Source organism: Sorex fumeus, unplaced genomic scaffold (genome assembly GCF_029834395.1).
Source record: "Sorex fumeus unplaced genomic scaffold, SorFum_2.1 ptg000115l, whole genome shotgun sequence".
NCBI lineage: Eukaryota > Metazoa > Chordata > Mammalia > Eulipotyphla > Soricidae > Sorex > Sorex fumeus.
The window spans coordinates 14,879,381-14,893,850 of record NW_026606172.1 but is presented as its reverse complement, the minus strand read 5'-3'; the positions used below and the strand labels follow the sequence as shown (position 1 = coordinate 14,893,850).

Below are 14,470 nucleotides of genomic sequence, written 5' to 3'. Positions count from 1 at the left end.
GAAACCAGACTGGCCACATGCAAGGCAAACACCCTACCCACTGTGCTATCACTCTAGCCTGCCCAAAGTAATTATATAAATAAATGTGATTTATTTAAATTGATACACTTTTACAATAATTTCCTATTGTATATTTCTATAAATATTTATATTATGGTATCATGGTTTCACAGTCCTCCCGTTGTTCATCGATTTGCTCTAGTGGGCCCAGTAACATCTCTATTGTGAGACTTGTTGTTACTGTGTTTGGCATATCGAATACATCACAGGGAGCTTGCCAGGCTTTGCCGTGCGGGCAAGATACTCTCAGTAGCTTGTCAGGCTCTCCGAGAGGGGCGGAGGAATTGAACTCAGGTCGTCCACGTTGGCTGCTTGCAAGGCAAATGCCCTACCGCTGTGCTATTTTTTGGCCCAGCAGAATTCTGTGCTTCTTGGTGAAGAACCATGGGAGAATCTTTGAGAAGACACAGAGGGCCCCCCAATCCACACAGGTGCTGGGGAATCCAAAACTCCAGTGGAAGGCACTTCGGTACAAACTCTGTAGAGGTTGAGTGGAATCCCAGTCCCAAATCCCAGTCATTAGTGATGGAGGATCTCCCAAATTGAAAGTATCCTCAAAGCGAAGAGGAAGCCAAATTATGGAGGCAGCAGGCCCCTAAGTCTTTGGGGGATCTCTAATTCCCGAACATTGAAAAGGAAACTGGGTACTCTCTCATCTCTCAGATAGGGATGAGGGACTCCTGAGGCAGGCCTGAACAGAGAGTGAGCACTGATTGGTCAGTGGACAGGACTCCTCGACATGGTGACTGAGATTGGTTCCCTGGTGGTTTGAGCCCAGCCTAAGGCACTAAGTGGGCTGTGCTGATTACGTAAGGAGGCAACTCTTGCCCTGAGTGCAGTGCAAGGAGGGTTCGGAGGCACTCTGCTCAGTCTTAGAGAATGACTGCTAGCTCAGTTGTGGCCAGTATATGGGGCAGGAGGGGCCACTACTCCCTCTTGAACTTGAGGCAGTCAACAACAGGCATCTTCTGGCTATGAGGCAATGACTGGATATTTGGCTGACATCATCAGCTCATAGAGCACATCTCTGTAGGCATAGACATCAGAACAGAAGCTGCACAGGTTTGGGTCCTGCATTCAAATCACCACAGCCACTATCCATAGCACAGATCCTGAACACTGTTGTAAGGGCCAGACCCAGTGCCGTAGTGTCTTCACCAAGGCCAGGACGAAATAACCAATCTCCACTGGGAGCCCCTCATGGAGGAAGATATTGTTGAACTTGAGGTCTCAGGAGATTATGTTCTTGCTTGGAGGTAATCCATGCCTGGGCAGTCTGCCTGGCCACATCAATGAGCTGCACCAGGTTGAAGTGGGTGTCAGCTGCTTGCAGATGGGGGTACAGGCTGGAGCCTTCACACCAATTAACTGTGTGATGATGGGAAATCCTGGTCATGTCATGAAGCCCATGAAATGTGAGGTGTTGACGGGTGGAGTTTTCCTGAGCACCTGCATCTCGCTCCTGAAGGCCCGGGCCCACACTCAGCTGTGGGTCAGGCGACTTTGAGCACCTTCATGGCTACATCACCATGCTATAATCTGAGAATCACAGTGTCATCCTTTTCAGTAGCTGCACCTCACTGAGTGGCACCTACCAGTCATTCCTGCTACCCCAGATTTTTCACTTTCTTCATCAGCCAAGGACTTCTGCTTCCACTGCTCTGATGGGGACTTGGAATGTGGAGACTTGCTCCTCCCCGAATACACAATTTTTTGCCTGGGGCTCATTTGGGGGCTCCATTACCAACACCTCTACCGTTAACAGCATCAGTGCTGAAATTCTTGGTAGTGAACCAGAGGAGGCTGGAGTCTATGGGGGCTGTGGTGCTGACCATATGGACATAGCAGGTGGAATAGATCGGATGGGCTGGAGGAGGGCTTGAGGAGTTAGTGGTTCATTCAAGGGGCCTAGGAAGTCTCATGAGGTCTGGAGCCTCTTTATTAATATTTTTAAATGCTGTTGGAAAACCTTATATCAAAATACAAGTTTATTGTCAATGGAGAGATTTGAATCCAAAGATATCACGTGATTTATTTTCAAAAGTCTCAAATACATTACAACTACTTTGAGTAAAATCTATACAGCTTTTGGAGAGAAAAATACAGTCATATGAAAGGCAATTTAAAAGGATGTGGGTTGTAGAGAGAAAAGATTGCCTCTATGATGCTTTCCTGACATATAGTGTGATAATTTTATTTAGCCTCTGCTCTCTCTCGATATGGTTTCATGTATATATTCCAGGATCTGAACACTTGCTGCAATATGGCACCATGAATGACTCTGTCCCTAAACACTGAAAATACATTGAAATAAAAATTCTGAGTATGCATATAAATGGCGTATATTTTTCTAAGTATATCTTTGCATTGATGGATATGAACAATGTGTCTTAAAACAACAAAATTTCATAGATTTGCATGTTGGAATATATATGTAATGTATATATTATTTCTGACTGAGATATGATACATAACAATTATCCTTTGAAGTTTTTAACATGTTGTTTGAATTCTTTAACAAAGTAATAGTAATGTTGTTGCTGCTGACAGATTCTACTTGGGTTGCTTTAAGCATATGTAGAGAGAAAGAAATCAGATCATTGGCAAGAACTGCAGTGAATTCTCCCTAACAACAGCTTGCTCTATTTTGTGCTTAAGGAGTTTATCCTCTAATCCTCAGGAAACTTGAATTGTTCACCATTTTAAGAGGTAAGAACAGATGTAATGTTTACTACTAAAAACCTGTTTGTTTAATGTTTTAGCAATCTAAGCTTGAATTATTTAGTTTCTCAGAACTTAATTAAAGAAACTTATTGTTCACTTGATCAGTTACATCTCCTCTTTGTTGTGTTCTTATGAGGTGGTGTTCATTATAACGTGAAATGATCTTGATAGGGTTGTGTGAAGAAGAGTTGCAGGACAAACTAGTGATCTAATCATACCCATCCTTCACCTCTGACAATGGAATCTTCTCTTAGTTAATTTGATTGATACCAAGAAATTATTGTCAAAATAAACAAAAGTCAGTGTACCAGTCCTTCATGCTTATTCAATCCCATGCTCTGTTATCTTCTTTTGTTGCTTCATTCACTTTTCTTCATTCTTTAGTAATTCTGAGACCCACCACCCGAGCTTGCAAAGCAGTGCAGAGATGCGATCAAGGAAGGCCTCAAAGAGACGAGCAGCAGTGATGGCAGATGCGGCAGAAGCTGGGAAAAGCATTCGCAAAGCCTGCCTGTACTTCGCCAACTACAAGACCAAAATGACTGCCCTCCGACGTCCTGATGGATCTATCACATCTTCCAGAACGGCAATGGAGAAGATTATCCATGACTTCTACTCGGATCTCTTCGATAGCCACATCCATCTACCCACATACCAAATTCCGCAAGATGGATAAGTCATTCGCAATATTCTCCCTTCCGAAATTCAACATGCCATTTTGTCAGTAAAGAAGCGAGCAGCACCTGGCCCAGACAAGGTCAGACCCAAATCCCTGAAGAACCTGCCGTCAGTGCTCATCAATACACTGGCTTGACTCTTCACACGCTATCTGTCTGAATGCAAGTTTCTGTCCCAGTGGAAAACCAGCAGGACTGTACTACTGTACAAGAAGGAAAACATCCACAATATTGGCAACTATCACCCAATCTGCCTGTTGTCTATTTTCTACAAGCTGTTCACTCGAGTCATCCTGAATAGGATTGGCAGAACACTAGATGAAGGACAACTATGTGAGCAAGCTGGGTTCCACAAAGAATTCAGCACGATTGACCATATCCACACGATAACCAAGCTCACTGAGGTTTCTCAGGAGTTCAAGATGCTACTCTAACGTTCATTGATTTAAAGAAGGTCTTTGATTCTGTTGAAACTGAAGCATTTATTGAAGCCCTAGCCAAACATTCAAACACAATACATCAGGATCCTCTGTGAGCTGTATTATGGATTCACTACCAGGATCTCACCATTCTAGAAGGAAGTGATCATCCATGTCAAGGGAGGGATTCAGCAGGGTGATACCATTTCACCCAAATTCTTCAGTGCCACCCTCAAGAACATCAAGCAATGAGTGGATTGGGAAGGAATGGGAGTGAAGATAGACGCTCATCAATGACATCACCTTCTCTTCACTGATGATATCGTTCTAATAACACCAAACATTAGCCAAGCAGCACAAATGCTGCCAACTAAAACTGTGACTGTGGAAAGGTCTGACTGCAGATGAATCTCATGAAGACAATGCTTATGAGAAACGAACTAGTAGTTCCTGATGTTCCATTCGCTCTCAACGAAATGAAAATCTCCGAATGCAACAGTTATGTGTACCTAGGTCGAGAAGTCAACATGACGAATGACCTGACACCTGAGATGCAAAGGAGGAAGAGAGCAGCTTGGAACACCTTCAAGAGTCTGGAAAACATAACTAAGAGGATGAAGAACCTCTAGCTCCAGGCACATCTTTTCGATTCGACTGTTCTTCCTGCATTAACATATGCCTCAGCGACCTGGGCCCTATGAAAACAGGATAAGAACGCTATTCGGGTCTCCCAAAGAGGAATCGAAAGAGCTATGCTTGGAGTATCACGCTTCACTCAAGTGAGAAAAAGAATCTAGAGTTCCAATCTCCCTCGATGATCAAGAATCAGGCACGTTATCTGGTTTGCCAAGGCGTTGAAAGTCGGATGGGCTAGATAAGTAATGCTATTTGTAGACATCCACTGGACTAGAGCCATTACCGACTAGATTCCATGGGACGTCAAAAGAACACGTGGCTACCCACCTATGAAATGGTCAGACTTCTTCATCAAGACCCTGAATGATTGGTTTGAGGCTCATTGTGTTCCTGGAGCATGTGATCAAAGTGTCTTATCTTCAAAAGCCATCATATTTCCTTTAATAAAATAGCACCTTTACGACCACAATCTTTCCATGATATTTTTGCCCTCAGGAGAAATATATTTCATTAGACTCCCAGCCCACCACCCACCCTTTCACTGTCTCATAAATTCTACTTTCAGATTTGTGTGCAACCAATTCCTTTACCCACCTAATCAACTAATGTTACATGAGTATTGAAATCTATGACTATTTCATCATATGATATTTTAATGGGTTGGAGTGATAGCACAGTGGGTATGGCATTTGCCTTGCACGTGGCCAACCTGGCTGACACAGGTTTGATTCCTCTGCCCCTCTCGGAGAGCCCAGAAAGTTGTCGAGAGTATCTCGCCCACATCGCAAAACCTGGCAAGCTGCCCATGATGTATTTGATATGCCAAACACGGTAACAAGTGTCACAATGGAGACGTTACTGGGCCTGCTTGAGCAAATTGATGAACAACGGGAAGACGGTGACAATGACAGTGATATTTTAACACTGTGCTATTTTAGTGTGTTACATGAAATTGTAAAATATTGAAGTAGCATATAATTATGATTAAGTGCATTATTGTTTAGAAAATACTGTGCAGTTCTGTAATTCTAGGTACTTTAGAAAAATAATATAAAAATTATAAAGTTTGAATCTAATTGTAAAAATTTAATCTAATTGTAATATATTGGACATTTGTTTTTCTTTATTACATTTTTTTACTTTTCCCATTCAAGTAATACTATACCACACAATAATGTAAGTTTGTAAGTTTATAGTCTGTCATTGATAATAAATACACTTACATATTACTTTAGGTTCACCATTAATCCTCATCCACTGGTTGCATGTTGACTCATCAAACCTCAATGGAAAAAATATTGACAGCTTAAAAAACTAACAAATTAAGTTTTCATATGACCTAGCAATTCATGTGTCAAATATGTCCCAAGGGTAGCAAACCTCTACTCCAAAAAAATCATTTGTTCTGCAATGTTCAGAAATATTCACAATGGTTAAAATCTGGAACAACCCTAGAATCCAAAAAGATGAATGGGTAAAGAAAGTAAGAGATATATTTTATATATCTTATTTAGATATTTATTTACAAAATAGTATACTGCTTTGGCTATAAGGGTAGATGGAACCATGAAATTTACTGCACATGAATGGAACTGGAGAGTATAATACTGAGTGAAGCTAGACAGAAAAAGAGGGGCAGACACAGAGTGTTGTGTCTATAAGTTTATTTATTGCCAAGATTTGGGAAGTTACCTTTATATAAATAATCTTTCTCCCTCTTTCATGCTCTCTCTTCCCTTCTCTCAGGCACTCCTATTATGCAAATAGTATTTCATTTGGTATATACCATAATTCATGTACTTGTTTATTAAACTTTTTCACTATTTATTTTTTTTCTCATAGATATAGTTTCATGGCTTGTTTTCAACATCTCAGATTCTTCAGTATTTTTATTTAGTTATGCATCTGATGTTCTCTATTGTATTTTTAGGGCTGTTCATTGTATTATTCAGTTCCTAAAGTTTTGTAATTATTGTATGCCTTAGTTTCTTGGATTTTTTTGGTGGAATGGGTATTTTTTTTGGTAGACCTCTGTTGGGGTTGGCACATTTGATAAAATATTCGCCTCCTCCTGGTTTCAGTTTTGTAGCTGAAAGACTTATGCCAAGGTGCCAACTGGGAGGGTGTGCCAGTTTTAGTTGCAGAGTTTGAGGGAACTCTTAGTGGTGTTGACAATACTGGTGACTGATGTCGGTATCTGTGGTGCAAACCATAGCATCAAGTTCTGGAGCATGGGTATAACAATGGAGCAATGGTCCAACTTCTTGAGTGCTAGCTAACCCACAGCAGCAATGGAGGATGAGATATGAACAAACAACAAATAGTCATGAAACTAGTATCTATAACATAATCACGCATGGAGCTGAGAAGCGCTTGGTGTCTAGGATTACAGCTATGACATGAGAGTGTTGACAATAATGCTTGAACTCCAACTGTTTCTGAGGCTGCCAGTGGCAAATTCTGAAATGTGCCAAACACATCAGAGTGGCCTCAAAACCAATATGTGGAGTGCAAGCAGACACAGAATTGTCTTTTGAGGTGGAAGGTGAAGAATGAACCCAGAGCATTCTTTTCTCTGAAGTCGAGACAAAGGGTTCTCTGGTGGCTCTGTTCCCTGGGTACGGAAAGAACTATCCTGGATGGAAAATTAGGGCATGACAATAACTTCTATCCCGGGGTTTCACAAAGGTTATGACTGTCAGTAAGCTCTCCGCCTGGAAAAGGCTGCCACTGTCCTACAGGGCAGACCTCTGGGGTCTTGACTAACAAATACTGTGCGTTTTTATGCTGTGAGAACTGTTAGGAGTCGTCAGTTTCAGAAGCTGTTGATGCTCTCAGTGGTAAAAGACGCTGAGGTCTTTCACAGAACAGACCACTGGGAACCAATAGTAGCTGATACTGTTAGTCTCTCCTTTGTTCCGTGTCATCCCCAGGCATCTGTGGAAAGTCTATTTCACTATCAATCTTTTCAATGTGGTTTTTCTTTCTTTCTTTTTTACCTCTTGATTTTGCTGAAGGTTCTTAATTGGACTCTCGAGCCTTCGCAGAGCAATTTTTATATGTGGATAGCTGTCTAATTGTTTTATTCTCAGAGTGGGGAGGTGATTACAAAGACTGATATCTCTTACTTTGTCACTTTGCTGACATTCCAAAGATAGATTTTTTTAATTCCATTTTTAATAACTTCTAGGAACAAATATCAGTAATATGTGAGTCCTCGTTCTTATGTTAAAACACTGACAGAGCTTTTATACTTTTAACTAAAATACTTCTAGGTTTTATTAAAATTATTTTATTCCCAGTGTTATATTTTCTAATGAGAACAAAAGGATTGCCTGTAAATTCCTTAGACATATCCCTCATATATCTTCGCCAATTCTGTTTCCATTGCCTGGAAAAAAAATTTCCTTTTTCTGAACACACACACACACACACACACACACACACACACACACACACACACAAAGAACCAAAAAAAAAAGACCCCATAGTTAAGAATAATCAATCTTTGACACTTTAAGCTCCTACATTATTAAAAAATTTGCCTCAGTCAAATGATCATCCTCTCTGTTCTAGTTCATCGCTGTACTGTTGTTTCAAGTTTCAACACATCTAAAGTTTTACAAATTAATCCTATCCTGACCTTAATGCATTCGTAAAATTTTAGTATCATAGTACTTACATACTTTATTTTTCTTCTGAGAAGACTCAATGACTCATTTCTGTTTACTGATTGTCTAACATGTGCCTAGAAAATAATTTAAATGAATAAATTAATAGACATAAGTGATTGCTACTTCAATCATCTGTTACCATAGTTTCTTCAACTCATTAAATCATTTATTAAATAATACTCAAGTTCTTGTTGTCTGGTAAATATAGAGCAGAGAAATATGTGAAACTTATTTAGAATATAAAATATGGCATATTTTCTAAAGTATTTTTTTGCTAGATCTGTTTATGATGACCTTCATAAATGGAAAAAAGGGAGAAGGAGATATTCAATGTTGCAATTTGAACCAAAAAAAGCCACATGAATCCTTTTAATAAAATTAATTTCTATTGTAATTTATAGTAGTCAAAAAAGCATTTCTTTTACATTTAGTTTTTTTCTATTTTAGTTATGGCAGAGGGTGTGTCCCTATGGTTTAAGTCACACTTTTGATGAAGCAGTTCCCAATTAACCAGGGACACTTGAATCCTAATTTTATGCCTTGAAGTGCTGGCAGTTTTCCAAGATTTGAATAGATAGTGAGCTCATTAAACTGGAAGATGATGCAGTCTTCCAAACAATTGATAAAATGTATTAAAAAATACAGGAACTTAAACTTACCAAAGTGATGCAGTTACAAATATGTGACCATAATTCACTACATAATTATTGATTACATAATCACTGATATGCGTGGTCCTGATGTTACATAATAGCCCTACAAAATGCTTAAAATTTCTCAGTACAAATGGTATATTAATTTCATTAGTGGTCTTACTAAAACCTAGAAAAATTAAATGCCTGGTAATTTAAATGTCTGGTAAGCTTACAGATATATCAAATGTCTGATTCTGTAAGTTCACTGTCATAAAAATTAATAATTTTGGGGTTACTTTTATAAAACCATGTTGTTATAGTTATGCATTTCTTAGTATTTGCTAAGTACTAGTGTTATGATTATGTCTAATAGCTAACTAAATATCAAAATTCAAGGCCACTGAGATAGTAAAAGGGTGAGACATTTGCCTGTTATGTAACCAACCCAGGTTTGATATCCAGCAATATCACAAACAGTTCTATGAGCACCACCATGAGAGATCTCTAAGCACAGAGCTAGGAGTGAGCACTGGATATGGCTTAACACTCCCCACTTCAAATATTAGAATTAGTCTGACTAATCTTCCATTATTTGATGATAATTTCTTATAATATTTAAATTATAATTTCATTTCCTGTTTTAATATATCCATCATATCCTTGTATATCCTAGCTTATTTGCTTCCTATCTCTGCCCTTGCTGATACTTTCTTCTTAGTACTGCCTACACATTTGCAAATTTTATGTCTAGTATTACTTTCAGAAATTTTTTTTAATATTTACCTATTTCCTTATTATCTGCTTCTAACAATTCCTATTGGTACACTTATTATTTTGAAAGCTGAATTATTTATAAATCAGTATACATTGTTTTTATTTGTTTGTTAGTTTGGGGGCTATTCCTGGTGGTGCTTCGGGATTATTCCTGGCTCTGTGCTCAGGAATCACTCTGGTAGAGCATTCAGAGGAGTATATGGGGCTTGACCAATCACAAGGCAAGTGTCTTACCTGCTATATCTCTTAACTCCCCAACTTATTCAGTAAAAATATGTAATGAGATTTATTCTAAGTCTTTTTCATAAATACTGTTTTCCTTTTTTTTTTGTCTTTCTCTATTGTATCTGGCACATTGGTATGCTCTTCATGAATTCATAACTGCAGGAAGAATTTGCTTTGATTTTGGTATTTGTAGTGATTGCACTCTGTCATTTATTCAGTTCATATTGTCAAGTTTTGTTTCTGTCCACTAAAATACTCATTTATTAAACTCCTCTTTTCTCAGTAATTTCAACACCTCGTCTACATTTTCACTCTGTTTTATCTCTTGCATTTTATGGCATAATTCAATCACTTCACAGTTCCTCAATATCTTTATTCTAATAATTTAATTTCTTCCAATCACAAGCAAAACCATATCACACTTCCAATTCATGAACAATACAACCTTATAATTTAACAAAAATCTCTACATATTATCAGAAAATAACTTCATTAATAAAATAATTCTGAGGATATTTGTTAAAAGAATGTCTTGTGAAGGATCTTGAATTTTGTTCAAAGGGATCTTGAGTCTCACAATCAGAGAAAGTAGAGTAGGAAGGAAATTTAATGAGGAAAACATAACAGTTTGGAGCAAGGGAGCCTTTAAAATTTTCTTCAGGTGAGTTTTGAATCCTTCCCAACTTGACACTTAATAAATGCAAGCTTACTATTTTCTTTTTATGTAACTCAGTTCTACACATGATCTTTGGGCATTTTTTATTATTTATGAGATAAATTGGCATTCATTAGTCATCAAAGCAGCACTATCTACCACCTTGCCTTAAACATTCTTTATCTGTATTCTCTTGAAGTCTATATCATGATATATCTTGTCTTTTATATAGTGTTTATCATTTTACAAGTTGCTGTGTTCAATAGAATGTTCAAACAAGAAAAACCACCATTTTTTTCAACGTAAGTAACATTTGTAGGTATATTTCCTACTCAATGGTGAGAGCAAGTATATTTCTAGATTCATGGACAATGTTTGAACATCTTTGATATTTCCAAGCACATGTGAAGCTAATGAAACTTTTGTTAGTATTTTCATAGTTTTAATTACTAGTATGGTTATGTTAATAGTATTAAGCTTAATGGTTTTTTGCTTAAAATTATAAGTGTACTTTGAATTTTATCTATTTGAATTATCAATATATTTATATGTGTTGGACCTTTTACTGAATAATGGATTATTTATTTCAAGTAATTTATTTTATTTTTCTTTCTTCTCTCTTTATCTTTATCACTTGTGACTTTTTTAAATTTATGTGGGTGGCATATCATCAGCATTTAAAAATTCTCTGCTCTATTAAACTTAATTAGGAAATGAATTTTGCTTTATGATTTTTAGGTTTTATTTGATCTCAAATTTCTCCAAATTGATCACTTTTAGTATCTACAAAAAAATTTGGAAACCAAAATATCCGTTATTTTAGATATAAATAATACTAGGTTTACTTTACTTTAGAAAACAATTTAAAGGTTTCACATTACTGTTAAGAAAGCTGTAGCAGGGGCCACAGAGATAGTACTGTAGATAAGTACAGATACTTGCATGAAGCCAACCTGCCCACTTCATAGGGCCCTCCAAATGCCATCAGGAATAATCCAGAACAGAAGGCCAGGAGAAAGCCCTGAGTAAAGCAGCTGCAGCTCAAAAACAATTTTTTAAAATTCAAAAATAAAGCTGTTATAATTTTCAGACTATAACTGGTTATTTGCTCAAAAGATAGGCACCTTCTAATAGATATAAAAATTGAAGCTCTTTTTCATTTATCAAAATGGAATGTAAATACCTTATTTTGTAGACATGGTTATTATTTATGGAGATACAAATATGAGCGACATACAAATTTGAAGGTCATCTTGAGTACATTCAGAATAAAAACAAAGATACAAACCATCCAGGTTGAGGGTAATAAATCTAGCCTCCAACCTTTCCAAAGCCTGGTTTTTCCATATTTGGTATGCTAATGACTAATCAAATCACAATCAGTATGCATTTCAAACCACAATGCAAATACAGAGCTTCATTTGGTAATGTAAATACCTGATAATAATTATGGAAATTTCCTTGGGTGAAGGGCAGCAAATATTAGTACAACTAATATACTACGTATTTTGTAACTCTTAGCCACTTGAAACTGACAAAAATATTTAAGGACTCTGTCACCTACTGCCTTTTTAAAAAAAATTTTGCCTATCATTTATAAAAATCATCATTTACCATTACTGAGTTCATTGAATTTTACATAGACCTTTATGGTTTAGTCATTTTTTTTCACTTTTTGGGTCACACCTGGCAATGCACAGGGGTTACTCCTGGCTCTGCACTCAGGAATTACTCCTGGTGGTGCTTGGGATTCTGGGAATCGAACCTGGTTTGGCTGAGCGCAAGGCAAACACCCTGCATGCTGTGTTATGGCTCCAGTCCCAGTCATCCATTTTAGATATCTTATCACTATATGACTCATTTTGCCATTTTTTTCCATTCTCTCTAGATCATCAATATGATACTGGGAACTCTCTTACTTATGAATGATAATGCGTGTATAGCAAAGAAAGACTTGAATGGCCATTGTTGCATTATCTTCATCATCACCATCATTATCATCATTATAGGTTTTATTTTTAAAAGTAAGAGATTAATTTTGCAACATTGCCCAATAAAGCAAGTTTATCTCTGAAGGAGTCAAACCCAGATGTTTACAAGGCAGTGCTTCATATTTGTAGAAGTCATTTTGCAGTGCCTTCCATTCAGAATTAAAGTAGGCAAAATAATTTTATCTATAGTTCAAAAATTTCAATATTTCAGATTTCAAATAATGAGATAAAAAATTAGTATAATGATTTGAGCACATGATTTGCTTGAGAGGTCTGGGTAATATCCTCAGCACCACATAGTTCCCTTCCTCTGCTAGGAGTGATGGCCCCTCATCTTCAGCACTGAGCTGGGAGTAGTTCAGTTCCACTGGGCATGGCCTTCCAAAAGCTAAAACCGGGACTGGAAAGATTAATTTAAGGATTAAGGTTCTTTCCCTGTACATGACTGAACCCAATTCAATTCCCGGAACCTCCTCTGGTTTCCTGACCACTGCCAGGAATTCTCTCAGAGTACAGAGCTAGTAATAGACCTGGGATACAACTGAATACTCACTTTCAAAAGTTAAAAACTGACATCAAACCAGAATCTTTCAAACTATGAAACAGTACTATGCAATGAAGAATTGACTTTATTATTCAAGTAATTTTCAAATAGACTACAGATTAACCATTTTTCAGATAAGGAAACTGAATGAAAAAGCACAAAGTTATTTTGGCTATTTGTCTTAATGGGAAAACTCTGAAACTATTTCATTCATTTTTTAGTTATAAACTATACAGATTTCTTTTAGGATGATATTGATCTTTGCTGAAAAACAAAGTACAGCTATTAGATAATATATAATGTATGATGTTAGACATCCTATAATCAACCTATCTATAGCAAAAATAGTTTTCAGTTCACTATAAAAATTGTCTATGCATATTTTCTACTTATTTTTTTCTGTTTCATCATAGTAAAAATCAAGATTAATTCTACTATATGTATTTATTTAAAATGTTTATCCCTTGTTGACAATCCTTATAATTTTCTCATTTGTGTCTGTTTGTGTCTATATTAAGGCTATTTTCAATGTCCACTACTAATAAAAGCCTATATTAAGTGTTTTTGCATACCTTATTCACTTACAGAAAACTTGACATTTGTTACATTTACAAATATACCATGTATTAATGAATAATGCTATTCAATTTCTGACAAAATTAATTATTAACTAAACTTAAGTAGAATATGTGAAGAATATAGTTTTAGAAGTTATTTTGAGAAAGTGCCTTCATATCCAAATTTAGTTAAATTAGTCAATTTATGTGTATGTTACTGATCAGTAAATTAGATAAACTACATAACTATTTAGAGTTTACAAAGGAAAATTTAAAGTCCTTCATGGAGGAAGATGAAAGGGCATGAGAAGATTTATCAACTGTCAAATGCTCTGATGACTCCATCAGATAATTTCCTGTTTCTTTTTAGTGGGGAAGGGAAGCATTGGTCCATATCCAGTGATGCTCAGGGGGATTTTGTGCTCAGGGTCACTCCTGATGGTGCTCGAGGGAAGATTTGGTATTGGGGTCAGAAATCTCCTTAAATTCAATACAATTCCTCTGTCCCAAAAGTATCTTATCTCCCTGTTGGAGAATTGAATCCTGATCCCCAAAGTGACAAGCAGGGAAGCTTACTACTTTACCAACAAGATGGAGGAGGCTGCCATTTGCAAATCTCCAGATAACCAAACACATGCTTTTTTATTAACTATTTTAAAGGAATTTTACGCTGAAATTTGTATAATGAAAAATTTTAACTTAGAAAAATGCAAGTTTGTATATTCTTTTGTGATAAATTTCAGATATTTTCCATCCTAAGATTACTATCATTTGCATTGCATCATTCTGTTAAGATATGAGGCAAGCATATACAGATTCTGGATATATAGTTTATTATATTCTTGTTTGCTTGAACACAGAAATATAGATATGATAAATGTTTTCTTATAATACAATAG

At 36.7% G+C, this 14,470-nt stretch overlaps 1 pseudogene; it reads right to left on the bottom strand.

The window, feature by feature from the left end:
- Positions 1 to 839: 839 nt before the first annotated feature.
- LOC130043174 (serine/threonine-protein kinase A-Raf-like) overlaps positions 840 to 14,470 on the bottom strand; it is a 59,966-nt pseudogene continuing 46,335 nt past the window's right edge.